Here is a 25,532-nt window from a genome sequence, read left to right as displayed (position 1 = left end):
AAACAGGGTAAATGAAACAAGGAAGTAGAATTTCCTTTTATATCTCTCTCTGTTTTCTGAGTCATTAAATCTTTGAATATATCTTTTTAAAGATGAATAAAAAATTCATTTTGAAAATACCGCATGGCTTGTTTGAGGACACGTTTGTTAATGCCCTCACATTGCCACTCTCATTCCAGCCCCGTACTCGTGTGCCTTCAGAGAGCTACACAATAATTTGGTTTCTACAGTAATTTAAATAAGAAATTTGGTTCATATTTTTCTTAAATTGGAACCCAAATAGGTATTTGAGTAGAATTCATCATTCCGGCAAAAGATATGTCCTCAAGCTGTTTTGAAAAATACCTGCTGCTCTGTTACTGCTTCCACATCTTTTATAATACAAAATCTTAGAATTGATATAAACATTTTCCACCCCATTGTTAAGAATGCCTGTATTATATCTGTTTTATCACCCTTGTGTACATTTGAGCTTTTTACTTCTCTCCTAAACTTCCCTTTGGTTTTGTGTCAACACAGTTCTAAGTAACGTATTTATGTTATTATGCTATATTGTAATATGTGTTGGAGCTTAACTTCCTGATAGAACTGTGGGTGTCTGAAAGCCGGGACTATGCTATTTATCTTAGTTGCATAATTTTCCTATGACATCTTTTTCTATCACCGAGAACAAGAGAAAATAAGCACTCTTTTGAATTGGTCGTTGGTAATCAACCCAAAAGGAAGGGATGGAAGAGTTCGGAAATGAAACTAAGAATAGCATTTTAAAATTAATTATGAAGAAGAGGTTGGGGTGCCTGGGTGGCTCAGTCGTTAAGCGTCTGCCTTCGGCTCAGGTCATGATCCCGGGGTCCTGGGATCGAGTCCCGCATCGGGCTCCCTGCTCCTTGGGAGCCTGCTTCTCCCTCTGCTTCTCCCTCTCTCTCTCTCTCTCCTCCTCTGTCTCTCATGAATAAATAAATAAAATCTTTAAAAAAAAAAATAAAAAAAATAAAAAAAAAAGAAGAGGTTATTGAGCACTAAAAATAGAAAGTATCCAGAAGAACACGGAGATGTGTGATTGGTGACAAAAAATGGTTAGGATCGTGTGTTAGTCAGGGTCCTCCGGAGCGAACAGGATCAGTAGGAAGTACCTATATCTATATATCTCTCTCTGAAATGATAGCATTTGGTTCACTCCCTTATGGAGACAGGGAAGCCCCACAGTCTGCTGTGTGTAAGCTGGAGACCAGGAAACCGGTGGGGTAGCTCACTATGAGTCCAAAGGGGCTCCTTGTTTAAGTACCCAAGTCTGAGGCCCGAGAACCAGGAGCTCCCAGGTCAGAGGGCTGGGAAAGACGGACTTGCTAGCTCATGAAGAGAGAAAGAATTCACCCTTCCTTTGCCTTTTTGTTTCATTAGGGCGCCTAACAGATGGGTGAAAAGACATCCCCACTCTGTCTGCTGATCTCTTCCAGACACACCCTCATGGACAAACTCAGTTTTACCAGCTATCTGGGCATCCCTTGGATCAGTCAAGGTGACCCACAAAATTAGTGATCACAGAGACCGTGGCATTTGGGTTCTCAAATAAGTGCTATTCTGTGCTTCCTCGGAAGAGTTAGAATTGAGTTGAGAAATTGAAATTGAATATAGACTCTTCTGCAGAAAGCAATTTCAAATTGAGAAACACATAACAAAATTGTTACCCATGGACAGGAGTGAGAGGTAGGAAGCAGAAGCTGTTGTAGAACACCCTGACATGGCTGGGGGCCCCATCAACTATTGCTCACCTCTCGTTTATAGTTTTGTTACCAGTAAAATAGAGTAGGAAGGTGAAGTCAGCATCGATTTGGCCTGTGAAATCTTAAAAAAGTTTTCAAGTAATGATAACTGAAAATGCCTCCAATTTGGTGAAATGCAAACTTGTAGATTTAAAAAGCTAAGAGAATTCCAAGCAGTATAGACTCAAAAGTGTTTACATCCAGACCGGTTGTAATCCAGTTTGTAAAAATGAAAGCGAAATATCTTGAAAGCAGCCAGACTTAAACGATATATTACCCACAATTCTTAAATGACAGTGGATTTCTTAGAAGAAACCATGGACCTGAGACAAAACTTTATTGATCATCTAACCCTATTAAGTTCCTTCTCGACTGGTGATCCACAGTGAGACTTTGGGGTCTCAGGAAGTATTTTCAGTTCAGACCCAATGACCATGAATCTCCAAAAAGACAGATTCTATCCCTTTATCCACTCCACAGTCACCATAGTAAATGACTGCATGTCCCTCTGGGGGTGGCTGGGGGGAAGATTCTCAGCGTATGTTCTTCCCAGTGTGGTAGGGTTTCTTCATGGGGATCTATCTTCCCCATGATTCAAGGGACTGTTTCTGACATACAGATGGAGTATTTTCTGAAATACCCTTTCGGTCAGGACTATGATTTCTCCTAAGTGTCCTCACATGGGAAATGGGGAGTAATGGCATTGCCACCAGCCAGAGTAATGAGTTGGGGGTCACAGGTTGGTGCACGTCCAGCCCCTAGAGCAGGACCTGGGCGAGAGTAACCACTCAGGAGACACCCACTGTTCCGCCCCCCCCCCCCCGCCCCATCCCTGGCCTCTGGTACGGTACCACAGGCACAGTGGGAGTGTGAAAATGAATAAAGGAAACCTCATTTAAAGTGCAGCAGGGGGAGTCTGAAGGGGGAGCTCTCCTGCACACGGCCCTCCTCATGTCCTGCATAACCAGCAAGAAGGAAGATCCCTCCCTGCCCCCAGAAACAACGCACTAACCACACTGGCAGCCAAGGAGTAATCACCACAACCTCAAACTCTTGTTCTTCTCTGATGAATCAACCCTCCCCAATTGTCTCCTAAAACCTAATAGGAGCTGATCTTTCCTTTGTCTCTTTGGACTTGTCTGTGGTGCTTCCATAGTTTGCTTGTCCTGCATTGTCATTCTTCGGCTATTCCCAAAGAAACGCATTTTGCTAATAAAACAACTAGCCATTTTATTTTCGAGATTGACATCAGTTGGTGTCAGAGAAGTGGGATCCAGAGAAGACCCCCAACAACTGCGAGGCCGGCGAGCAAACGGGGGGCAGGACCCACTGGGTCCGTCGAGCTCCCTCCACCCCGGAGTTTGAGGGTAACCTTCCTCCTGGATTCAAGTTCTGCTCATTTTGCATTGTTTGAGCTCTGCAGGCTTTATCTGGGGTCTGATCAAAAGCCTTGTCCTTTCTGTTTTTATGAAGGCATCACTTTTCCTGACCAGTACTCTTTTGTTTCTGTTTTTGAAGCTTCCTGAAGTCATCCATCCTGTTCAAAAAACACATTGATTCCCAGTGTTTTAGAAGAGCTATTGGAAAATAAGGCCCCCATAACTAAAATATCTTAGGGAATCCAGAGGCAAGATAGGTTCCATCTAACTACCTGGTCCCTGGGCCAGGCTCTTGTGTCTTTCTGGAAAAATGGGTGAACTTTTGAATAATTTAGAATTACAGTCACCATTATTAAGAGCATTCCAACTGGATGATCATTTAGGAAGTGCACTTACAAGCAAAGGCTTCAAAATTCCAAAACTAGTTTCATGGAAAGTTTCATTGCAAAAAAAGCTGATAAAAAATTAAGGACACAGGAAGTACCTAATACAAAAGACGGGCATAACTCTTACTGCTTCCTTGTAACCTCCTTTACCTGAGTACTCATTTTAGTAATCCTCTGTCTGAATTGCCCTCACAGGACCATCAACAAAAGTCTGCCCAATTAATCACCTTACAGACACCCTTCTATTCACTTTTAAAGGAGGGTCCCAATTCAGGCCCCTCCCAGAATTGACAAAACTGAGGGATTTTTCTGGTAAACTGAATCTCTGGTAGATATCAGAGCCTGTAGAGGGGATCCTGGAAAAACTGGCAAAAGCCAGAAAAGGGTAAAAATTCTTACCAGAAACAGCTTTTCTGAATCTCTGTCTGTAGCACCCAGTTGAGAGAGGAAAAGAAAATTTCACATTGTCCCTTCCTTTCCAAATCCAGACCCATTGGTTATTGATTCTTTGCCTCCCGGAGATAGCTATTACTTCCTGGCTCTTATTTTATGTCCTAAGAACTTGGCTTGGCTTTCTGCCTTTCTGCTGGAGACGCGCAGGTGGTTGGCTCTTTTCTTTGGGCTATCTTTGGGAGTGGCTCTGGATCTCGGGCAGGTAGTATTCTATGCACCCTTTTTGGGGTCCTGTCTTACCCCCAAAGGGGGTTATTCCACATGGCCAGAAATATGTACTATTTGTTCTCGCTGGAAAATGATAAGACATTTAAAATAATTTTTTTAAAGATTTACTTATTTAAGAGAATGAGAGAGAGAGAGTGTACATGAGAGGGGGGAGGGTCAGATGGAGAAGCAGACTCCCCGCTGAGCATGGAGCCCGATGCGGGACTTGATCCCCGGACTCCAGGATCATGACCTGAGCCACCCAGGTATCCAACATTTAAGATAATTTTGTTTTAAGTAGATCTGCGGTCAAAAGTTGGCCAGATTGGAAGCTGATATTCAGAGCCTGGTAGGAATTTTTCAAAGTCTTCCCCCCTACATTAAAATTAGAACTAGGTACCCAGAAAGAAAGAAACAAATGGAGGATAATGAAGTTGGAGAGATGGATCTATGATGTCATTTAAGTTACAGCCCAATTCTTTGAGAAATTGGGAGCTACTCTTCTTACCTTACAACTTGTAAGATGAGAACTGCACCTCTAGAGGCAGGTCACATTCTACCCATTTGCTTCCACGATTCCCAAAACCTCCCCTATTTGTCTCAAAAGGCTTGTAACCTCTTCAAGAACTCTTATCTACATCACCCCCAATTCCTAAGACTGAAGAAAAAAGCGTGGGGGAGGAAGACCTTTTAGAAGCCCCCCTGCCCATCTAGCCCACAGTTTCCATGAGGTTACTTGTCAAGGACAAATACAAATCCTCAGTGTCTTCTCCACAAATACCAGTAGAAAAAGTTTTAGCCATCTGAGCAGTGAACCTCAGTTTATTCTATCTGCCACAAAACTGCATCCAGCTGTTCTCTTATGAACTAGTGAGTTTTGCATTATTATGCCCATCTCATGGCTTAAAACTTGAAAACAATAAGGTCTCTCTGTTTGCCTCTCTCTGTAGGTTCATACATCTGTGCGATACATATGTGCTTTTTTCCACCTCCAGATGGCGCTGCCAAGATTAATTTGTAAAAGGATGGCAGGCTGGTGTGTATCTACATATCTTAAGGTTAAATCGTCAGTAGGGAGTTGGAATTTGGAGGTGGGCATGAAGAGTTTAGTGTTTAAAAGAGAGACAGAGAGATCTTCCCTAGAGAGATGAGGTGGCAAATCGTGGAGTCTGGGAAGTGACGCAGATGAATTATAGAGGTACCCTGAGTTGGGGTGGGGGAGAGAGGTGATGTGAATCAGAGGAGCTAGTTTCTCTGTGAAATAGAAGGGATGATCACTTGCTGAGAATGAAGGCATTATCGTGGAGCTGGGCGCTAAAGGGAATTGAGGGAAATTGCAAAAACTCTTCTGGGTGGATGGGAGACATCAGGCCTAATATTGCCCATAGGTTCTGAGTTTATAGACCATATAAACATCTGCAAAGCACATGGAATTAGCCTTACTTCCCTTTTATCCTCTAGGTCAGGTAAGAGTATGTGATAAAAATGGGAAAATACGGACAGAGCGATGATGCTTTACATATTCTGTCTTTTTCTAATGATTTTGTTACTGGTCCACAAGAATTGAATTATGAACTCCTCTTAAGATGTCTGTAATACTTCAACAAAGACAGAATGAAAGAGCTAGCCATTACTGCCTAATGAACTACCTTCAAAGCTCAGTGGCACATGCCAATAATTATTGATTTCATACAGGCTGGTTGGAAAAGTCATCTGACCTAGGCCGGGTTCAGCTGGGAGACGCTGCTTCCGTCTGCCAGCAACAGGGACAGCCGGAGAGCTTTTCTCTTTATGCCTCTTGGCCCCCTCCTCACACCACTGAGTGAGCTGGGGCTTGTTCTTATGACAATGGCAGAGGTACAAGAAAGAAAGTGGAAATAGGCAAGGCTTCTCTTAAGGTCCAGGCTGGGAATAAGCACACTGTTGCTTCTGCCCCATGTTCAGTCGCCAAACCCAAAGTCAAGGGACCATGTTTTTCAGTTATCTATAAAACCATTTTAAAAAAACCCACCTCAAATGCAGTGGGTTAAACACTACATCCAAATGTAGTGACTTAAAACAATGAGTATTTACTTGCTTATGATTTTACAGCTTGGGCAGGGATTGACAGAGATGGCTTGTCTCTGCCCCATGGGGTGTCCGCTAGGCTTGGAATATCTGTGATGGCTTTTTCCTTCACGTTTGATATCTCAGCTGGAATGGCTGGAGACAGCTGGGGGCTGGTCAGGAATCTCTGTGTACGCTTGCTTTCCCCATGGTCAGCCGGAGCCTCCTCAGGAAATCACAGTCTTGGACTTCTTACATGGGATCTAGCTTCTCCCTAAAGGCAAAATGGAAAGCTGACCTATTTTCTTAATGCCTGGGCTCACAAGCCCCAGAATGTTACTTTCACAGCATTCCATTGTTCCAAGGAGTTAGAAATCCAGTCCAACTTCAAGGGGAAGAGACACAGAGTCCAATGATAGGTGAGGCAGTTCCAAGGTCACTTCGCAGAAGAGAACGAGAGCTATTTCAGATCTACAGTCAACTATGGATGAAGACATACTCTCCACCCACAATCTGGGTATGGATACAGAGAGGGACCAATAATTTAATCAACTGCACAGCCTAATATAAATGTTTGTATTAAGATGACTTAAGATGATTCAGGCTGTTGTGCAGGTATATCACAATCTGGAGGATGGTGAGTCAGCATCATAAACAGAAACCCACAGTGCAGAAGTGACTCCTAAAAAGACTTCTGTTTTCTTTATCTTTGATAAAAACCAGAGGCTCTGCTAATTAACATAATGAAATATTAGAAATTGGTTTTCTTTAGTGAAATTTATCCTTGTTAATTAATTAGGATATTGGAAATATGGTCTTACTGGTAAATTAGTTGTGCCCAAGAACTGTGAATTTGATATTTAAGAGATTCTGTCCAAAGACAGTAAGAATTAAATGAGCTCTGTAGTCTTTAATGCGAGGGACAATGCCCTTGACTGGAGCCTTAAGTGTCCTCCTGTGTCCTGCTGCTGGTTTTCCCGACTCTGATAGAAGTTTGGCTGAATCCTGCCTCTGAAAAGTTATTGCATCTGCCTCAGTCTTCATGAAAAGTAGGTTTTTTTGGTGGGGGGGCGGGGCAGGGGGATCCCACCTCGTACATACAGTGAACAGACTGGTGGTTAACAGAGGTGGGGGGGGCGCCCGGGTGGCTCCACTGGTTAAGCGACTGCCCTCGGCTCAGGTCATGATCCTGGAGCCCCAGGATCGAGTCCCACATCGGGCTCCCTGCTCAGCGGGGAGCCTGCCCCTCCCCCTCACCCTCCTCCCCCCCATGCCCTCCATCCCTCACTCCCTCTCTCAAATAAATAAATAAAATCTTGAAAAAAAAAACAGAGGTAGAGGGGGTTGCAAAATGGGTTAAGGGAGTCAAAGTCAAAATCACTACCTATTTCCTACCTCAGGCACAACAATATGCTTATTCCTGTGATGTTGTTCTACAGATTTCTGGTTTTGGGGCTCTTTATCACTCATCTTTTCCCAGGCCCAGAGAGCTGGATCACTGAGGATGCCAGGTTCTGCTTCTCAGTTGACAAAAGCTGCTATATCGTTCCCGGTTGTTGGGTCATCAGGGTATATACTTAAGTGGGCGGGGGGGATACTAGAGGTGGTGCCGCCTGCAGAAATCAGTATTCCATTGCTCCCCCAAGCTGGAACTTTAATCAGGCTGGGACCTCGTACAATTTCTCACTTTTGAGTTCTCTCTCATGGAGTTCAGTGCTTATCAGTGCAGGGAAGTGACTTGGCACTTTCTAAGTATGCGCCAGGGGCTCCCCGAGGTGATGACCATTAGAGCAAAGTGGGAAGGCGGGCTGTCAGGAGATGTGCATAGGAGAACGCTTGCAGGAGCAGGTGAGGATAAAGAGAGAAGCTGACTCACTGCAGTACAACAGGATTCAGTCTGTAAAAGCTTTTGACATTGTTCGATTTCAAAAGCGCCCAGGAGAACGGCAAGGATACACGCTATAGAACAAATTCAAACACATCAAAGACGGTGGAATACGGTCCGGAAGAACCTGGGAAAGCAGAGAGGAAAGGGTCTCTCTCTCTCTCAAGGGAGGCAGCCCCTGGCTGGAAAATGATGCTCCAGGTGAGGCTCGAACTCACAACCTCGGCATCACCCGCACACATACTGCTGTATAAGTACCGCGCGCTAACCGATTGCGCCACTGGAGCACCTGCTTTCCACTTCCGGTCACTAGCTACACGGCCTACGCAGCAAGGGCCAGCGTCTCGGCTGGGGGCACGGCCCGGGGCCCCCCCCCCCGCTCCCCCCGAGCGCCGCCGCCGCCTCTCGCGCACCGGGCGGGTCGGGTTCGGCTGCCACCCCGCCGGGGTCACCCCCGTGACGGCGCGGGGGGCGCTCTGCGCGCGGAGACGGCGGCGACCGCTTGCAAGGCGACCGGGACAGGCAGGTGCGGACGCGGGGGCGCCCCCCGGGACAGCGCTCCTCGCGCGGCCTCCGAGGGGCTGGGGGGGGGGGCTCGCACGGACGCCGCTCGGCGCCTCGCTCCGGCTCTCCCGCAACCAACGGGTTGGAAACCGGAGGATGTGAGAGGCTGTTTGCTGCCGCGAAGGGATCTGCGCAACAGCCGGTGCGTAGGGAGCCCGCAGCGGCTCGCCCGCGGGCATCCCTCCCTGGGACGGGAGAGCGGGAACGATCGAGGGCAAGCGACAGACACAGGCCCAGGATGGGGTCTCTGGAGTCCCCGCTGTCTCTCTGCTATTTAAACTAGGTTTAAAAAAAAAAAAGACCTCATACTTAGGAGAGTTTTGAGATGAGAGGATGGGGGGAAGGAGCTATCCGTACGGGTGTGTGTGTGTGTGTGTGTGTGAGTGTGTGTGTGTGTGTACCCAGGGGGTGGGGTCTTTCTTGTGGGGGGGCCATGTGGGAGAGAGATTAGGTAGAATTCGCTGGCATTTCTATCCCAAGCACTTTCTTTCTTCTCTTAAAAAAAAAAAAAAAGTTACCATTTTTCATGGATAGGTGCCTAGGATTTGTCAAAACAAAAAGTGTGGTGTAAGATAGAAAAATATGGAGTGGTGTGAAAGGTACTGTGTATATAAAGTTCCAAGGAGGAAAAAGAGCCCCTGCAGTCTTCTCGACATTTTTATATAGTATTTGCTCCTAAAGGTAGATCGTCTTCCAACTCAAAGCAAAAAATTACCACCGAACGAAAGGGCACTAAACAATGTCCCACTGCCTTCAACAATACGGATAAAGGAGATTTGGGCACCGGAGGAAAAGTGTACTGAATTTTTTATAGATGCACAGACCCTGAGAAAATCCTAAGCTTTTCTTACATGGGAAATGTGTAAGGGGCTCAGCCTTGCTCCATCTTTCCTTCTTCAACCAACATGCAGAGTGTCTACCATGGGCCAAGCAGGGTGCTAGCCAATAAGTGTGGGGTCAGAGGCATTCCATGTCTTAAGTATCATTCTGATGAAGGAAGGGAAGGGAAGTTACTTGGCACTTTCAGTGCAGGGAAGTATGTATGGTATGCAGTATGACCCACTGCACCCTTAACACAAAACTGTTTTCCACTTAACGTCTTCCCAGATATTTTTCCCTGATTACCCTGTATTCTCTCTCGAGTGCCCTTTGGTCTTGTACAGGAATACAATCCTCCTGCCTACTCAGTATGAGAAGTTAGAACTAAGGGCATAAGCCATGGCTTTTGAGGCACATGTGTGCCAAGGAAAACAGACACTGCCGGGTGGAGATGTATGGCAAATGATACGTTTTTTTATTCTTTTTTTTAAGATTGATTTATTTGAGAAAGAGAGAGAGCATAAGCAGGAGGAGCAGAGGGAGAGAGAAACTCAAGCAGACTCTGTGCTGAGTGTGGAGCCCAATGCGGGGCTCAACCTCACAGCTCAGATCATGACCTGAGTCAGACACTTACCTGACTGAGTCACCCAGGAACCCCTCATTTTTTTTGTCATCTCTACACCCAACATGAGGCTCGAACTCATGACCCCAAGATCAAGAGTCACATGAGTGTGACTGAGTCAGCCAGGTGCTCCTGGGAAATGATGTGCTTTTTTAAAAACAGGGGCAGCAGGGTAGGATTTCACCTTTTCGTCGGAAGGCAGAGTTCACCCTTATGATGTCACTGAATGTTCCTACCAACAGGGACACAGGAGAGGACCACAAGGTTCTACTCTGGAAGAGAAGCTTAGGATGACCTCAATGTAAAAAGGTGCTGTAGAGAACAGAGCGCAATCAAAAGATGAACGCTGAAACAGAAAGATTAAAAGAATAAGAGGAAATGTAAACTGGCATCATTAGCACAGGAGAAGGGGGAGAAGGGGCTATGATTTCTGGGAAGTGACCGTGGCAGGGAATGCTGAGCATCAGAAACAACCTTACTTCTCTTGCCATCACCGAGGCATGCATTTGGCATATGCCATTTTTTCCCCCTTTCTATTAACAATGAATTATTCGCAGAGATCCTCCCGCATTTGAAGCACGGGGCTAAGTGTGATATCAGGGAGGTTACGTCAGGGCTACTGTCCTCCAGGGACTTCCAGGCCAGGTGGTGAGACAGGGCACCCAGACACCCAGGACTCATGGGGGTCTTTAAGAATGGGGAGAAATCCCAAAGGAACTGAGAAAATCGAACGCGTTTACCTTCCCCTCACATGTTTTCCAATCAGCGCCCTTTTGTGTGAAGTGTGGGATCATCAGACCATACTGCGTTCTCATCCCTGTGGGCACGGTCACCGGCTCGGCCCTGCTGTGGGGGGCTTGGAGCCTCTCCACCTGCGTGAGGAGAGATGCCAGGCAGCTCCCAGCCCCTATGCTGTGCTCTCTTCTCCATCTGGACTGGTGAGGTCACGGGGGGGGGGGGGGGGAGTCCTTCATCAAAATCAAGTTGGTTCTCTTCTTCCCAAGAATGGTCAGCCTCTCTTTCCGCCCCATCGCTCTCAGCAGGAACAGTGGCTCGTTTCAGAATGGGGGTGGGGGGCAGGTCAGGATTTTAGGGACACCAGCCCAGCTAGAATCGCTATTCTAGAACCACCTTCTAGACCTTTTTGCAGCTTCCTCTCCCTCCATCCCTCTGCTTCCCACCAGCCCCCATTAGTTCCCACTGTAAAGTCTCTGCGCTGCTTCTTTAGTGTTCTGGGGATTCAGACCCAGGAAGGAAGGGGGCCTAGAGGGAGCCACTGGCCTTTCTCCCCTCTCCCTCCCGAATTCAGCCTACTTTACCTTTGGTCGAATTTTCCTGATCCAATTCTTCTCTCCTTTTTCCTGAGCTTTTATACTCCTGGCCTTCCCTCAATCCCTTCTTGATACCTGGGGGAAACAGTATTTTGTCTTCACAATCACCTTCTTCATCCTAGGTAAGGGACGGGAGGAAGAAGATCCCCTTGACCATCCTGGCTCTGGGCTGGGGTGGTGGTGTGCTGGGCAGAGCCTCTTAGAAACCGGTCGGGGACGACTAAGGAAAAAGGTAATCCAGTGCAAATGAAAGGAGAGAAACAAAATGGGGGAGCTAATGTAAGTAAGGTCTTGGGACTTCGCCCTAAGGCTATAGACTAAGCTGGACCAGGCACGTTGTGGCACTTTTTCCTGACAGGTGTCTGTGTGTTCTTGGCATGGCTGCTACGAAGTCTGTATATTTTGAAAGAAACTAGCTCACACAAGGAAGAGAAAATCATGTTTCTCTACTCATCTTTAATCCCCTTCGCTCAGCACCACGCTGGTTTTCTTATCTGGTGAGTGCTCCTTGGGGCTTTGGGAGTTCTTGGGGGTAGGTCCTGAGTCCAGAACCGTATCTGTGGGTTTCCACGCTTTCCCTTGAGTGCTGTTAGTTCCGGGCACAGATTCAGTGCAATGACAACTCCTTTGTTCACTGCACCTGCCCCTACTCTATAATGTTAGAGTTTTGCCTTCATAGAGGACCTAGAATCCATTTCTTCCGAACATTCTGTAAGAACCATGTCTTGGAGGTGAGAGGGAATTTGTAAAATAGATTATAGTAAGGCCTGGGGCGGGTGGACGAAGGAAATGGGGGGGACCGAGGAGTCTGCCCTTTGGGTTCCTACACCACACTCCCATTGGTGAAGCCTGTTTTTAAAAATTTAGAATTGTTAAATTTCTTTTTTTTTTTTAAAGATTTTATTTATTTATTTGAGAGGGAGAGAATGAGAGGTAGAGAGCACAAGAGGGAAGAGGGTCAGAGGGAGAAGCAGACTCCCTGCCGAGCAGGGAGCCCGATGCGGGACTCGATCCCAGGACTCCAGGATCATGACCTGAGCCGAAGGCAGTCGCTTAACCGACTGAGCCACCCAGGCGCCCGAATTGTTAAATTTCTTAACATATGTCAAGTACCATAGTCACTTCATCTTCAGTAGGATCATTCTCTCATCAGGAATTTTCTGCTTCGTCAGCTCCCGTCACTGTTGGCTTCGGTGAGTTTTACAGCAACCAATCCGAGTGGACCCAGGCAAATACGAGCGGCCAGTGGGAACCCAGTCACAATGGTGGAGAAGCCTGGGAAAAGACGGCTAGCCCGACCTCAGGGATAGTGAGAAGGCTAACTTTTAACAGAAACATCGTGTCCAGCCTGTGATTCAAGACTTCACAGCTGCTCACACACTCCTGTTTAATCCCTGTGTAAGACTAGAAGGAGTTGCCCGTTGCTAATCCTTGTTCAGATATGGGTTCGGACTCCAGGAGTTTAGGTTTTCCTAAGAGAGAAGACACACTTGGGGTGTGGGGACGGATGAGTGTGCTTTGGCTCTTGGGGACTTGGAATGAAAACCTTCCTCATCTTGAGGATTCCCTAGCGCAACCCCCCCCCCCCCCCCCCGCCGACGTTCCTGGTCTCCTGGAAGTAGTTCCCTAGAAGTAACCACAGCACTTTCTCCACCTGTGAATCCTGAGCTTTGATAAAAATCCTCAGCCCTCTGGAAATTTCGTGAATGGAATCTTTTCACTATTTTATTATTCAGGACTCTTCGTTGCAGGGAACAAAATCTTATCCAAACTACCTTCAGTGATGACAAAAGGCTGAATTTGTTGGAAAGATGCAGGGGTAGCTCATAGACTCAAAGGAAGTCCTGGTAGAATCAGGGCCACCCAAGGGACTTTGGGGACTAGAACCTGGGGCTCATTTCCTTCACGATACTTTTTTTTAGTATTCAGTGAAGGTCAGTGGAATTTCCTGTTCCATAAATACAAACATTATCCTAAATTCTCCTTGCTCATCACTTTTGATGAATCACCAAGGCCTATCCTTTCCACCTCAACCAGACCTCTGCTCCCCTTTCGGAGCCCTCCTCACGCTCAGTGGCCGGAGCAGTCCTTGTCATTTCTGCCCAGACTGTGGGGTCTCCAAACGTGGCTTCTCCCCCACGGCAGTCTTCCGCTAGTGGTGCCTGGTTCGGTCTTCCTAAGGCACAGAACTGACGATGTTCTCCTTAAATGGTTCCATTTTACAGACCTCTGGGTGGCCCGGCAGGTTAAGCATCTGCTCTTGGCTCAGGTCCTGATCCCAGCCAGAGTCCTAGGATCAAGTCCCGCGACGGGCTCCCTGCTCCGAGGGGAGCCTGCCTCTCCCTCCGCTTGTGCTCTCTCCCTGACAAACAAATAAGTAAAATTAAAAATAAATAATACTAAATAAATAAAATCTGAAAGTACATATTTTGCCTCAGGATAAATTCCTTATCTTGATAAATAAAGTTATTTACAAGTTGGCACCAACCTATCTTTCAAAATGTTTTAATTTTTTATTATGTGCACATCATACATGCAAAGAAAGTATTAAAATGTACAGGACATGGGTACCTTTCCAGCCTCTTTTCCAGCCGCCCCAGTTCCTTTCTCCGGGCCGATCCAAACTGGGTCTCCCGCATGAGACTGCTTCCATCAAGGATGCCAGGCACCTTCTGCAACTTTTAATCTTGCACAGCCTGAGACCTTGGCCCTGTATTGCCTTCTTCACAAGGTCCGATTTGTTTCTCCTTCGAGACTAAGCTCCGCTGTGATCTGGTCAGGGAGAGCCTCCCCCAACTTCCCCTCCAGAGTTCATTGCTTGGCTTCCACACTGCTCACACATTTTCTTCTTAATTTCTGGGGTAGCACTTCTCCTGTTTTATTGTAATTACGAGTTTAGATTGGTCTCTCTGACTAGATATTAGTTCCTTGAGAAATGAGGATAAAGGTTTATCTGGGAATCCTTAGGGGTTCACATTTTGCGTGGCAAATGAATAAACAATAAATGCCTTTTGAGTTATTGAGATGAGATTTTAGAAAGCAGGGATGGAATTGGACATTGCTTTTGTATATGGAATAAAACATTGCCACGTTTTAGTGGCAGCTGAAATATCGGCCAGGCCGTGACCTGTGTTCTGTTATTTAATCTCACAGCGAACCTGCAACGTGACGATCGTCCTCATATTGCAGACAAGGGAATGCGGTGACTGAAAACTTAATTTGTCCAGATTTCACAGAGCTAAAAAAAAAAAAAAGGCAGAGTCAAGATTTTAACCTGGGTCTCTCGCTCCACCTGCTCTTTCTTTCCACATCAAGTTTCTTCTCATGAACAATGATAAGAATAGAGAGTAAAATTAAGACAGGAAATGTTAAACCGCGATTATGCCGGAGATGAGCCGACCGTGATAATGAAACAAATTTAAAATATCGACAGCTATAAAGACACTGCAAAAATAAGTGTGGGAACCACTGAGAGACACATATGTTATAGACCAATGTAGGTGGCATAAATTACTGATTTCTGGAACTAATAATTTCAGACTCCTGCTCCACCCCGGAGAAGCACATGGAGGCCATGGTTTCGGGTTGAGCACCAGCCCTGGGCTCTGTGTTGCCTACAATAGCCTCTGACACTTCAGGTCTAGAAAGCGTGGGGTCATTTTACGGTGCAGTTACAAAGATCTGTGATGTATGGCATTATTAACAGCCACAATTATACAATTTCAATGTCAGATTCCATATGTAATCATGTATAATTAATGTCATATGCAATTCATGTGCTTGCACTGAATACAGTACTGAACACAAACTATAGGTCAAATCCCTTCTTTGAGGCTCTGGAAGGATCTGGAAATCTAGCTAAGGTCTAATGTAGGTTAATGTAAGCTCTCAGCTCTTGAACATGCTTAAAAAATACTTATTTCATTTGATTTCAAATATGGGGCTGGAGCAGAGTATAGCAGCTAATACTGCTTGGCTAAGGCACTCGCTGTCCCCAGTACCACGGCCCCCAGGCCTCCTTTCCAACAGAAACATATTTGTATTCACATAACCTTCTATATACTTCCTTGGCTTTGGAGGAGATGGACCCCATTCTCAGGTCCAAATAAAGAATTATGATTGACCAAATCAGTCACAGTGGTCCTACTCTGGGAAATAATTGGATTAGGTGAGTGTGTGATGCAAATCCAGCCAGTGTGGGGGAGATCCACTGGGAGCGTATAGGAGAAGTTGCCCTCAACAAAAGACACCAAAAAGAGGCCGGTCTGCTTTTTCTTTTCTCCGGGACTTTAAGATTGTGAGAGTTTGAGGAACTGCAGGGAAACCAGCTGCAGTATAAGATCCGTAAGTTGAGAAGGACAGAGTGCAAAGAATTGTTTAGAATGTGGGTCCTGATGGATCCGCTGAATGAACCAGGCATGTAGCTTCCCTACCCTCTGGACTTATTATGTGCGATAATACAACCATTTCGTTGAAGCCAGTGAATGTTACAGTTTCAGATGTTGTGATCTATTGCTGAATTTCCCGTTACTGGGGACGGATCTTGAGAGGTAGATCTCGTATAGGTTTTGTAATAAGCCTTGTATAAGCATTATGTTCTAGATCCTCCTGATCACTGGCATCAGGAAATCTCAAAACCAACCACATAAATGCTGTGAAAAATGTCAATCTGTTGTGCATCTGGTTCACCAAGCTTTCTCTTTCATCTCATCAGACTAGGCAGTCTCTTCACTTAGGAGGAGGCCTACTTCTCAGCCACTAGCTCGGGCCCAGCCCTACTGTCCGTCACTAGCCCAGCCCCAGCTCCTGAGCACAGAAGCCGCCGCCGTGCACCTCCAAGCTGTCCTCAGGGGTCTAGAAGGCCCCTGCCGGACAGTCCTCTGCTGCTCTCCCATTTAAACATCAGGGTTAAAGTGGCATGGAGTCACAGACCTGGGATGCCTACCCACACCGCAAGCTAGGCCTTTTTCCTGATGCTCCCAGGCACTTGTCTCAATTCTTCATGCACGCAGACTTTTAGTGGAAAATTAGTTCTTGTAGACACTGAAGGTGCTGCCCTCAAGGAAAATACAGTTCAGCGAGGAAGGCCGCTGAGCCAACAGCAGTTTACAACACAATGCCACAGTTGATGGGTGTGCTGTGCACCTAGGAATGTAGGAAAGAAAACCCAGACTGGGTAAGGATTAGTCCCATTAGGTTTGCAAGAGCGTTTCCTTACTCCATCTGTTCCTGCTGGTCTCTGATTCCCGGTTTCCTTCAGTTCTCCAACAGCTAAGCCGTAAAAACGCCATCATCTGGGGCTTGGCGGGTCCTTCACCACGAGGTCAATGACCTGAGGTTGGCAGGATATTGAACTCATGAGTCTTCAAGATCGACCACAAATCTTTACATTCTCTCAGCTGGGAAACTGGAGAGCAGAAAAACCAGAAGGGGGCCGAGTGCACATGAGCCACATCCAGGAATTGGGTGGTATAAAAATGCACACTCCTCATAAAGACTAATTAATGATGCTTTAGAAGGCATTGTCTTCCGCAGGGCCAGTGGCGCAATGGATAACGCGTCTGACTACGGATCAGAAGATTCCAGGTTCGACTCCTGGCTGGCTCAGGCCCTCCACTTATTTTGGGGGGAAAAGGGGGTGGTGTGCTGTGTTATTTATAACCAACGTGGATCAAATATGATCAAATATCAAAATCTGAAGCTGTTTTATTATGAGGAGGGCCTCCTAAAAGTTGCATTATAACTGTTGTTCCATCACCACACCCCTGAGAAAGATTGAGGGAAGATGAGGCGCGGTTGGGAAAGACATACAAAGGAGTAAAACCAGAATCTGGCACAAATTGACTAACAATATCTTCTACACCAGCCCATTTTGCATGAAAAAGTCTCCCGTTCGAGAACGCTTGCCTCTTTGTTAATGCTCTCTTGCGAATTAACAGAAGCCTCAGAGAACCCTGCTTCATTTCCTCCAGGGTTCAGCGGTCCAAGTCCACGCCCGAACAATCGACGGCGATGCAGTAACCGACAGAGGGAAGCTGCGGAAGGATGCGGGCCACGCGGCAATCACGGATCAGGAGAACAAACCTCCCGGAGGGAGAAGCGGCTGGTAGGCGATGAGCCCTTCACACAGCGACAGGGACGACCTGGATCTCGTGTGTACCAAGGCACCAGGGTACGGGGCTGGGCTCGGCTGGGAGGAGGTGGCGGCCCAAAGTGCAACGGGGATCCCCCCGCAGGTGTCCGCAGGGCAGCCACCCCACGCGGCGCCGTGCACCGCTCCGGCTCTGCGCCTCCAAAGTGACAGGTCCCGGTGGCTCCCGCCGCGAGCGCTCGTCCCGACCGGGGGTCACGGACGCACACGCGAGCGGGCCAGCTGACAGAAGAAGGGCAGAGACCAGATCCTGGCCGGTTCAAGGACGAATTTTTCTCTCCTAGTGTGAGACCGACGGTGGAAGAGTGCGGGAGGAGGCCGAGAGAATGCAGCCTCAGGAAAGAGAAAAGGGTCTGGGGTCAGCGGCTCCTTCCATCCTGGCTGTGCTGTGGCCTTGTAGGATAATGTTGCCCAAACTTTGCCTTTTAAAGTTTGGAAGAGGATGGGCGCCTGGCTGGCTCAGTTGGTTAACTGGGTGGCTCAGTTGGTTAAGCGACTGCCTTCGGCTCAGGTCATGATCCCGGGGTCCTGGGATCGAGTCCCGCGTCGGGCTCCCTGCTCTGCTTCTCCCTCTGCTTCTCTCTCTCTCTCTCTCTCCCTCTCTCTCTCCCTCTGTCTCTCATGAATAAATAAATAAAATCTTTAAAAAAAAATAAAGTTTGGAAGAGGAGATACATTCCTGGAGGCAAAACTCAGACGCCACCACCCCACTGCCCCGGGAGCCCCCGGGGAGCCCCGCCAGTGACGACCGCTGTTAATAGCACTGGTGTGTCCCCTGCAGAAGGAAAGTATTTAGGAATCTGCACTGGCACTGCCTTCCTACCAATCCTACCAAACTCATTGGTACCAGACCTCCCGGGGTACTCACCTGCGCTCTGCTTTGGAAGTTCCTAGCAAGGTCATGGCTATCTCCAGGTCCCAGATCACTAGAAGGTCATGGATGTTAGCAGTGCACTGTAACCAATGGAACTTTAAGAAAACCAGCACCTTAATCAGATCTCTCAGATCTCTCAAGTGGTTCCCTGAATGGTGAATAATAATCCACATTCTAGAGTGACTCCACCTTCCCCTTCAAATTCATTTAGAAGCCTAGAAGACTTTACCTTTTTATTTTTAGCCTAAAACGTCAGTCACCATGAAACCGCGGTAGGAAAGTTCAAATGTCATCTGCTTAGCGTGATGGCCCCAGTTACATTGCAACGCACCCTGCCACCCTATAGCCTGACCTACTTCCTGCTTTGTCTCCACAGTACCTGGATGACCCTCGGAGGCTGACTGACAATAAACTTTCTTCTTTTTCCCTCTCCCAGACTGTCAGGTTGACCACCGCCAACAAACATGCACCTTCCGCCCCTTTGCTCCCGGATTCTTGCCCAGTTCCCAGTCTGCACTCCACCTGTTTTTCCAAAAGGGGCAAATTTTCATTCTCCTGAAACGTGCATCAACTTTGGACCGCAGTCCCAAACCTGCTGTTTGTAAAAGGGACTGTGGGAGTCTATGTTTTCTTAACGTCTCTGTTGATTGGAGTCATTTTGTTCTTGAAACAGTAAGTTGATTGATGTTTTGTACACAGGAAAATAAACTCACTTTGAACCCCCACATTGGTATCTTCAGACGGGAAGAGGAAAGTTCCACCCATCACCCTGCCGGACTGAGTTGTTGCATCAAAACTGAGCCCTAATTCCTCCTCCCGGGTGCCACGCTGCCTTAGGGAATGCCGTTTCTCCGCATCAGTACCTCCCCATATAATTCAATATGAGATCAGATTTTGAAAGGGTTTCTCACCCAAGGGCCACGGGTCAGTGCGCCCTAGCAGCTATCCCTGGGTCCCAGGAGGCACGCTGACCCCCCACCCCCGAGCCTAGGAGCACACAGTAGGCCCTCAAATGAGGATCTGTGTAGTGAATGAAGGTGTCTAACTCACAGAGTGACTGTTCAGATTCTCTGCCCTGACCACTCTGATATGATCTGACCCTCCTCCTGGCCTTTGCACTCAGCTCTTAGTTCCGGCCCCCTGTTGGAGTGGTGCTGAGATGCAAATTCAGTTACAGTCCACACTAAATTCATTTACCAGCAAACTTAGCTAAAGAGACTGTCCAAATACTTTATTCTGGCGCCCAAAGCCATTCATGAAGATGGCTGGCCTGTCCAACAGCTTCACTCCTGGAATTTTATCCCATGTGGACTCTAGAAAAATAAGTCACTCTTAATTTACCTTCAAAACCTGTTCTTTCATTTTTCTGAGACTTCGCAAAATCCCTTGAGTAAAGGGAATCTCATCCTTAAAACGTTAAGTGTGGGGGCGCCTGGGTGGTGCAGTCGGTTAAGTGATGCCTCTTGGTTTAGGCTCAGGTTGTGATCTCATAGTTGTGGTCTCGGTCGTGACATTGAGCCCCATGTCAGTATCAGCCTCCCGGCTCAGCGTGGAATCTGCTTGAGATTCTCTCTCCTTCTCCCTCTGCCCCCCTACTCACGCCCTCTCTCTTGAATAAATAAATCTTAAAAAAAAAAATAGTTGTGGGGCACCTGGGTGGCTCAGTTGGTTAAGCAACTGCCTTCGGCTCAGGTCATGGTCCTGGAGTCCCAGGATGGAGTCCCAGGATCGAGTCCCAGGATCGAGTCCCAGGATCGAGTCCCACATCGGGCTCCCTGCTTGGTGGGGCGTCTGCTTCTCCCTCTGACCCTCCTCCCTCTCATGCTCTCTGTCTCTCACTCTCTCTCTCTCTCTCTCTCTCTCTCGCAAAAAAAAAAAAAAAAAGTTGTGAGCACTGCCTTGAGTGAAGGTGGAAAGAGAAAGAGAACAATAAATTGAGAAGACTCAGATTTTCTTTCCCCTTCTTATCTGATTTGACAGCCAGTGCCCAGAAAGAAGCACAGAAGTTTTTCTCTATATATTTATTCTGAATGGAACAAAACCCAGCTTCCAGTCAAAGCCTCAGATTCCGTTTCGGGGCAGAGGGAGTGAAAGCAGAAGATTCCAGACTACCATACTCAGATTCCCACTGATGGGATGCAGTCACAGCCAGAACCCTGTATGATCATGCAGGCCACTAAGAAAAGCCGATGACTTCTATTTCTTAGAAGTTCATCATGGCAATTGCTTTCTCACTGAATCAGTAAGAGCTCCAAAAGCCGTACCGGAGGATTGCAAGGCAGAAACGAGTATTCAAAAATGTCACGGGTGGAGTTACCTTGCTTCCTTCCAGGCTGTGCCCATTTACCTTGTCCATTCCAGAAAACCAGAGGGTCTCACAGCTGCCGTGTTGCCTTGGTTTAAGAAAGGTTCCTCCTGGAATTTACCCTATGAAAGAACGACCCAGAGGAAAGCTTTTTCCCTCCGTGTCACTAAGGTCTGAAGAGGCGACAGCTGAGAATAGCATCATCCTAACTCTAGACACTGAGAGGGTTGAGACCGGCAACCTGTCCAGAAGCTTATCCTCTAGAGGAAATAGGGGAAATAAAAATTTAATATCCTTCCCAAGGACAGAATTTTATAAAGAAGATGGAGGGAGAGAGATAGGGAGGGCCTTGATTCCGCTGGAGAGGTCCGGGAAGGGCTCTCTACAGCAGTGACATTGGAGTAATGGCCTCAGGGATGAAAGAGTCAGCCGTGTCCAGTCTGGAGCAAGAGCGGGAAGGCAGACTCGAAAGGCGACGCGCGCCTCCGTGGGCAGCAGGAAGACAGCTCCTCGGCACAACCAAGCACGGGGTCTTCCTTTTCCTCAGTTCTCCAGACGGGACTTCACAGTCCCAAAGCCGTCTTGGGGCTCCGAGGATCCACTCCGCTCCCAGAAGGCTCTTGCCAGGACCGCATGTCGGGCTCCTGGTGTCCCTAAGGCTTAGGCCTCCAGGCGAAGAAGAGGAAAAGCTCAGTGTGGGATGAGCTCAGCCCACGGTGGCTCAGGACCTTCCCGCCCTCGCGCCCTGGCTCAGACTCTCACTAGATCCTTCAGCTGGCGGCGAAGGCACTGCCTTACAGCCCTTCCGGCTGGGCATTTACAGTGGGATGCAGTCAATCTGCAGCTCGCCGGGGCCCTAGAGAAAAATCTGTCTTGGGGCACAGGTATGGCCTTGGAAAAGGTCCTCATCGCTTCTGTTTATAACGTAGTAGGCCATCCGGAGCCATTTGTTCCGGGTGTCATTAAAAAGCGGGCGCGCTACAGCAATGGGCCCAGGCGGGGGGTGATGACCACCTGTAACCGCCTGCCACCCCCACCCCGTCCCTGATCTGCCTGCGGGGTTTTCTCTCGGAACCCTGGTAGGTGTCAGAACCCTCGGTTCCGTCGCTCTCGGGTTTTATGTAATCTCTCCGTGCCGCCCCGTGCAGAGGCCTCGGGTCCACACATTCTCACCTGGACCTCAAGTCTCCAGGAGTCAGGCTTTCCCCTTTCTTATTTCCCAGGCTAAACCTTCGCATAAATCTCAGTCTCCAGGAGCCGAGAGCCGCTCCTGCCACCACTGAAACCGGCTCCTCTCGGTCGGGAGAACCGGGAATGGGCGTCCGCGCCGACCCCCCGGAACTGGCGGCGCGCAGCCCCCCAGACAGCAATGCCCCTCCCGGCGCGGCTGGGAGCGCCTCCTCTGTCCCCGGGCTCCCCGTCCTACCCGGCTTTCGTCCCCTCGGCTCTTCCCCGCCTTCCTCCACCTCTTACAGCCCACCCCTCGCGGTGGGATCCAAGTCACTGCCTCCCCGTCCTGTGTGCGCCCATAAAGAAAAAAAAAAAAAAAAAACCAACCAACAGATCCAAGGTCCGTTATTATCCAGATTTAAACCTGCGGTCCCGGGGGAAAGCCCCGCGGCTGCCATCGGGTCGTGGAGACCGCGCCGCCAGCCGGGGACAGGAGCGCGCGGAAGCGGGCACAGGGCGGGCGGGCGCGCGGGGCCTCTCCCGGCCAAGTGCGCGCGCTCTGCGGCCCCGCTCCAGCCGCCCCGCGCGCTCCGAGGCCCTTCGGTTTTAATTCAAATACTCAACAGGCCTCGCGCCCCCCCACCCCAAGCACTTGCCACAGCCGTGCAGGCTCGCTTCTCGCGGGCTTCCCTCCTCTTCTCCATCCCGCACGGTTCAGCAGCCTGCACTCGGACGCAGCCGTGCCCCCCGGCGCCCTTCTGCGAGAGCGCGTCGTGGGTCTTGCCGCGACAGCCGCTCGGCCCACTTTCCCGACGGCGAACGCGTACCTCGGACGCAAGAAAAGGCTCCTCGCCCAGGGAGTTTCCGTAGTGTAGTGGTTATCACGCTCGCCTAACACGCGAGAGGTCCCCGGTTCGAAACCGGGCGGAAACAGGCGGTTTCTTTTGCCTCCACAGCCCAGCACGGTCCCCACCGCCTGCTCCCGGAGGCCGCAGCCGCGCGGAGCCCGCGGTCCCCACCCCGCGAGCGCCCGGCCTCCCGAGACCGCAGCCCCGCGGGAAAGTGCGCGCTCCTCTCCCGGAAAACGTGCGACGGAAAGTTTTGGCGGCACCAGATCTTTCTGTCGGCGACTTTCTCCCCCTTCCCTCCCGCAGAGGACCCGGTGACCGCCGCGCCCTTGCCCGGGGCCGTCTGGAGAAGAGGCGCTTTGCGCTGAATCCTGTTCTGCGTTAATGGCCTTGACTTGGGGCTCTGTGTTCTTGGCCACCAGAAACAGTGACTAATGAAGCGGAGACCCGCTCATCTGCTCCCGGAGGGAAAACTGGCAAAGGCCCAGGCTCCGGTCAGGGAATTAGCTCAGCTGGTAGAGCGCTCGCTTAGCTATGCGAGAGGTGGTGGGATCGGTGCCCACGTTCTCCAGATTCTGTCCGCCCTCGGCTTTCTAACCCCCTCAGGAACGTGAGAAAGGGGCGGGCGTTTTCAACACAGTAGCGTTTTGGCCGTTGCTTTGAATTTTGACCTATGGGAATGGACAAGACAGGGCTAGTGACGGCCCTACAAAACGTAGGTATGTAGACTGCCAGTTTATAGTAAATAAAGTCTAGTTTCTTCGGAGAAGATGGGATCCCAAAGGATGAGGCATACCCACTTGCTGTTTTTCTCCACGTGTCCCCCTGCAGCCTGGCCCTAAATTCAACACAGTCCCGGAAAGTGCAAAACACATAAATCAGATTCAAGAGTTCAGTAAAGCTCAAGAAGGATAAACCCAAAGAAAAATCACGTCTGGACACATCACAATCAAACTGCTAAAAATTAAAGAAAAGAAATTGAAAGCTGCCAGAGGACATGAAAAGGTGTTGCGTGTTTGTGGATTTATCAGAAACCACAGAAGCTAGAAAGAAATGGAGGAATATTTTTTTAAATGCTGAAAGAAAATAATCGTCAATCTGAAATTTTTATCTGTAGCGAAAATATCCTTCAGACATAAAGGTGAAATAATACATTCTCGCTTGAAAGCACACTGAGAAAATTCATTTGTAGCAGAACAGCTTTAAAAAAAAAAAGATTTTAGACAGCAGAGAATTGATAGGAAATTTGGAACATCAGAAACGAAGGAACAACAGCAGAGTAGGAAATATCTGGGTAGACACAATAGACTGTTATTCTCTGGAGTTCTTTAAAATTTTTTAAAGTCAGCTCTTGATGACTAACAGCAAAAATTATAACACATCATCTAAATATACTATATACACAACACAAAGGGGTTAGAATAAAGGGACCTAAATGGTGATAAGGTTTCTATATTTGACTTGAATGGTATAACACTCATTCTAAAATAGACTGTAAAATGTTAATTGTGTATATGGTAACACATATACCAATCACTATTAGTAACCTAGACTAATTGCTAAATAACTATACAAAGAGATATAGTAGAAAAAAAGATAAATTAATATAGAATATTAAATATGTTTTAAAAAGCCAAAAGGAAGTAGAAAGACAGAAATAGAAGAATGAAAAACAGAGGGAACAGACCATAAACAAGGTAAAATTAATAGATTTATATACAAACATACCCATGATAATGTTAAATGTTAACTAGTATAAATCTAGTTTTAGATTTATCATCAGCTACGTACTAGAGATAGTCAGACTATATTAAAAATAAAACATGGCCCAAATATGTGCTGACTATAAGAAACTCACCTCGAATATAATGGCTTAGGTAGAGTAAAAGTAAAAGAAAGGGGGAAATTAAACCATGAAGGAAAAAAAAAAGTGAATGTATCAGACAAAGTAGATTTCAAAGCAATTTTCCAGAGAGATGTTATTATTTGGTGTCTATTCACCAGATAGATGGAACTGTCTTAAATGTGCACACATCTGGCCACAGAGCTCCAAAATTCAAACAAAAGTTAATAAACCTAAAAAAAAAAAGTAAAGTCAAAAACCCACAATTATAGTTGCAGATGTTAACACTTCTCTCTGTTGGGGCGCCTGGGTGGCTCAGTCGGTTAAGCATCTGCCCTCCACCTGGCACCCAGCCCCTGCAACGGGCGCCCTGCTCAGCGGCCAGGCCTCTCCTTCTCCATTTGCCCCTCCCCGTCCTCATGCTCTCTCTCAAATAAATAAAATCCTAAAAAAACCCAAAAAACAAAAAAACCCACTTCTCTCTATTAATGATTTTTTTAAAAGATTTTATTTATTTATTTGAGAGAGAATGAGAGATAGAGAGCACGAGAGGGAAGAGGGTCAGAGGGAGAAGCAGACTCCCTGCTGAGCAGGGAGCCCGATGTGGGACTCGATCCCGGGACTCCAGGATCATGACCTGAGCTGAAGGCAGTCGCTTAACCAACTGAGCCACCCAGGCGCCCCCACTTCTCTCTATTAATTGATAAATTTAGTAGACAACAAATCAGCAACTATACTGAAGAACTAAACACCACCGTCCACCAACTGACCTTACAGAACAAAATCACAATGTAGGGAAGAAAGAACGACCAAAGACTGAGAGAAAAGCAAGATCATATCGAAACTAAAAAACCAAGAATGCCAGGGTGCAAGAGAGAGTGAGGTT

At 47.8% G+C, this 25,532-nt stretch overlaps 2 non-coding genes and 1 pseudogene across 3 annotated transcripts; all 3 read left to right on the top strand.

The window, feature by feature from the left end:
• The first annotated feature begins 8,308 nt into the window (after positions 1-8,308).
• On the top strand, positions 8,309-18,908 carry LOC114212561 (uncharacterized; annotated as a pseudogene). The gene is made up of 6 exons (XR_015768279.1): positions 8,309-8,645; positions 10,891-11,062; positions 11,491-11,577; positions 11,814-11,952; positions 16,991-17,627; positions 17,891-18,908. The product of XR_015768279.1 is annotated as an uncharacterized LOC114212561 (transcript).
• Positions 16,990-17,062, top strand: TRNAR-ACG (transfer RNA arginine (anticodon ACG)). Its single transcript has one exon. It is a non-coding gene; the product is annotated as a tRNA-Arg (tRNA).
• Positions 18,909-22,815: 3,907 nt separating the features above from the next.
• On the top strand, positions 22,816-22,888 carry TRNAV-AAC (transfer RNA valine (anticodon AAC)). The gene has a single exon. It is a non-coding gene; the product is annotated as a tRNA-Val (tRNA).
• The last annotated feature ends 2,644 nt before the right edge of the window (positions 22,889-25,532 follow it).

The sequence above is a fragment of the Eumetopias jubatus genome, unplaced genomic scaffold, assembly GCF_037043125.1.
Source record: "Eumetopias jubatus isolate StellerSeaLion01/CBP00866 unplaced genomic scaffold, mEumJub1_p1.0 scaffold_6, whole genome shotgun sequence".
NCBI classification, from domain to species: Eukaryota; Metazoa; Chordata; class Mammalia; order Carnivora; family Otariidae; genus Eumetopias; species Eumetopias jubatus.
Note: the sequence above shows the minus strand (reverse complement) of the source record. Positions and strands in the feature narration are given on the sequence as shown.